The 3,794-nt window shown below is 44.4% G+C and overlaps 1 long non-coding RNA gene across 1 annotated transcript in view; it reads left to right on the forward strand.

Annotated features, from left to right (window-relative positions):
• The first annotated feature begins 437 nt into the window (after window positions 1-437).
• Window positions 438-3,794, forward strand: part of LOC122088262 — an 8,529-nt gene continuing 5,172 nt past the window's right edge. Inside the window, exon 1 of the long non-coding RNA XR_006143027.1 lies at window positions 438-607. This is a non-coding gene — a long non-coding RNA (uncharacterized LOC122088262). The remainder of the gene's footprint in view (window positions 608-3,794) is intronic.

Below are 3,794 nucleotides of genomic sequence, written 5' to 3' on the forward strand. Positions count from 1 at the left end.
AAATGCAATGATTTAAAAAGCTAAATTAACAAACCACAATTAAATAAACAATAGTTGAAATGACTAATTACATTAACTAAGTTACTTTAATTAATCTAAATTAGCACTACACTAATGCAAGTGAATGTTGGAGTACAAAAGATAGATAGTAGGAAAACCCAAATCCCCAATACGCACCTAATGCTACGAGCCGGTTTGAGGGGCCAGCCACGCCCATCCTAAATTAAACACGCCCTAAACTACGTCCCATATATTATTAAGAGAGAAAAGAAAATAGAAAAAGAAAATCATTTGATTTTAGGACCCAAAATTAGGGAAATTTGAGATCCCTGGAAAGCTTTTAGAAAACAAAAGAAAACAAGAAAAAAGGGACAACTTATCAAAATCATTTAATCCACAATGAACAATTAAGACTATAATGAAGAAAAACAAAAAAATGCAGAAGGATTGTTCTACATTTTTCGGTTTAGAAAAGCAGAGGAGCGAGGAGACAAAAGAAAAAAAGGAGAAAGGGCTTCGGCCGAGATGAGGAAAATCGAGGGGGGGAAGGATTTTCTCCTAATAAGCTGAGGAGCATGCTTTTAGGGATTGAGAAGAAGAGGTGCAGGTTCGGTTGCAGCAGACTTTGGAGGAAGGAAGATGAGAAGAAGAGAGGAAGAAGAAGAAGAAAAGAAGGGGAAGTTGAGTATTCGGTTGCTGCCGGTTGGGTGTTGCAGCAGCAGGGAAGGAAAAGAGAAAGAAAAGAAGAGAAGAAGAAGAAGAAAAGAAGAAAGAGGGGGGCTCGGTTGCTGCCGGTTGGGTGTTGCAGCAGCAGGGAAGGAAAAGAGAAAGAAAAGAAGAGAAGAAGAAGAAGAAAAAGAGAAGGAGGAGAAACAGGTTCGGTTGCTGCCGGTTAGGGGTTGCAGCAGCAGGGAAGGAAAAGAGAAGAAGAGAAGAAGAAGAAGAAAAGGAGGAGGAGAAGCGGGTTCGGTTGCTGCCGGTTAGGGGTTGCAGCAGTAGGGAAGGAAAAGAGAAGAAGAAGAAGAAAAGGAGAAGGAGGAGAAGCGGGTTCGGTTGCTGCCGGTTAGGGGTTGCAGCAGCAGGGAAGGAAAAGAGAAGAAGAGAAGAAGAAGAAGAAAAAGAGAAGGAGAAGGAGGAGAAGCAGGTTCGGTTGCTGCCGCTTAGGGGTTGCAGCAGTAGGGAAGGAAAAGAGAAGAAGAGAAGAAGAAGAAGAAAAGGAGAAGGAGGATTAGCGGGTTCGGTTGCTGCCGGTTAGGGGTTGCAGCAGCACGGAAGGAAAAGAGAAGAAGAGAAGAAGAAGGAGGTGGAGTTAGTGCGGCTACGGTTCTGCTATAGGGAAAAGAAGAAATAAAGGAAGAAAAGATGGGGAAGAAATTAGGGCTTGAGATCCTAATCTAAGGGTCTAGATGAAAAGAACAAAAAGTAACTTAAAAAAAAACTAAACCAGATCAAAGGTAAACATAAAAAAACCAATTAAACTTAATTAATCTAAAAAATCAATTACCTAAATACCTTTAATTGGACCGAAATAAATCAATTCATATCTAACGAACCGTATTGAACCCAAATGAGACTAATTAAACATAATTAATCTAAACAAATAAATTAGGAATTAATTTATTACATTAGATAAGCTAGTTCTAAACTGCAATTAGGAGAAGAAAAATACCTTAAGCCGGCTTTAATCAAGGAACAAGGGGAGATAACCCTTATGCTTTGAGCCCCCAAATCGAACCGAACCGGATAAGATCTCCCGGCTCAATGAAGGATTAATGTATTAAACTTTTAAACTTGGAGAATATTTGATTTTAGAAGGAAGAAGTTAGCCAAAAACCTTAATGGGGCCATCCTCTCTCCCAAATTCTCCATTTTTCTCCTCCCTTTTGGAAGAGGGGAAGGGCCATTTTTATAGCCTTAAGACTTGGGACAAATTTCTCAAATTTCTGATGTGGGACTAAAACTAGAGAGGATTGTCCAAAAAGCCTTGCTTTTGGACAAAGCGGTTTGGGCCTGATGGAGGCCGAGGTGTAGCACGGCCTGATGTAGGCCGAGGTGCAGCACGGCCTGATGTAGGCCGAGGTACAGCACGGCCTGATGTAGGCCGAGGTGGAGCACGGCCTTTTGGAGGCCGAGGTGCAGCACGGCCTGATGTAGGCCGAGGTGCAGCACGGCCTATTTGAGGCCGAGGTGCGGCATGGCCTGTTTGAGGCCGAGGTGCAGCACGGCCTGTTTGAGGCCCAGGTGCAGCACGGCCTGATGTAGGCTGAGGTGGAGCACAACCTTTTGGAGGCCGAGGTGCAGCACGGCCTGATGTAGGCCGAGGTGGAGCACGGCCTTTTGGAGGCCGAGGTGCAGCACGGCCTGATGTAGGCCGAGGTGGAGCACGGCCTTTTGGAGGCCGAGGTGGAGCACAACCTTTTGGAGGCCGGGGTGCAGCACGGCCTGATGTAGGCCGAGGTGGAGCATGGCCTGTTTGAGGCTGAGGTGGAGCACGACGTCAAATTCTAATTTTTGAAAAAATTCTCTTGAAAGTTTATAGCAAAATATGGTCATTTTCTACTCTAAGTTTGAAAATTCTCCAAGTCTAAAATATCCAACATGTAATCCTTCATATTGTCATCATTGCTGGGGAGTGACAAAATTCGGTGTCTACAGATTGCCCCTCTTTGACTGAGACCTGTGTAACGGTCGAAAGGCAAAGAAAAGAACACACCATTTTATCCCCAAGAGCAATGTACTGCTGACATCCGGCTCAAGGATGGCGGAGGTGCAAATGCAAATGCAAAACGAGCGATAAGACCAAAGGTAGGAAATGTCGATCGATAACACATGCGAAATCAGGTAGCGTGTGGATGTTACTATGATTGAAAACCTGCCGCGGTTGGTCAATATAGAGGTAATGCCCACACTGCGTGACGTCGAAAGTTTGAGTTTCTAGCCGTGTGGCTGTCAACTTTGGGATTCTCTGCAGGGGTGATTGTCCTCGCATAGCGGTGCTCAGCTGGGATCAACAACGGTGCTCGGTTGTGATCCTAAGGATTCTCAAAAGTTGGCACGGATAGTCTGTATTGGCAGTTGTGCAAGACTTTGAACCTTGGGATTTTCTGCAGGGGATGATCGTCCTCGCACAGCGGTGCTCAGCTGGGATCAACAACGGTGCTCGGTTGTGATCCTAAGGATTCTCAGAAAGTTGGTGCGGATAGTCCGTATTGGCAGTCGTGTAAGACTATGAACCTTGGGATTCTCTGCAGGGGATGATCGTCCTCGCACAACAGTGCTCAGTTGGGATCAACAACGGTGCTCGGTTGTGATCCTAAGGATTCTCAAGAAATTGGTGCCAACGATGTGTTTGGTTGTGCACCTACATTGGAATTAGCAAAGGAAAACTTGGGAGATTCTGGATGTCAAATACCTGAATAAGGACATGAAGCTTAGCAAAGTTAGCAACAAACATTTGCATTGAAATTAAGAGATCGCAATGGTGTTCGAGATGCCATCACATGCCGAATCCACGAGAGGTCTAGATCCGAAAGCCAAGGGGCTTGGAAAGAGCACCATCATACGAAGGTTAGTGGTTAGTAAAAACACACAAAACCCATATGTTCATGAAGGAGAATGTTGCTAGTAGATTGATCATCATAAATGACAAAAGTCTTTTCATTGAAAGGAAAAAAAAAAAAAAAATGGCGCCACGGCTACTACAAGTTTTGAAAAGCAGAAAGGTGGGGAACGACTCCTCAGTAAACGCTACCCAGACCAAAAGATCTTCAATTTAACAACCTTAACCTAGGCGA

Source organism: Macadamia integrifolia, chromosome 9, assembly GCF_013358625.1.
Source record: "Macadamia integrifolia cultivar HAES 741 chromosome 9, SCU_Mint_v3, whole genome shotgun sequence".
In the NCBI taxonomy this organism is placed as follows: domain Eukaryota; kingdom Viridiplantae; phylum Streptophyta; class Magnoliopsida; order Proteales; family Proteaceae; genus Macadamia; species Macadamia integrifolia.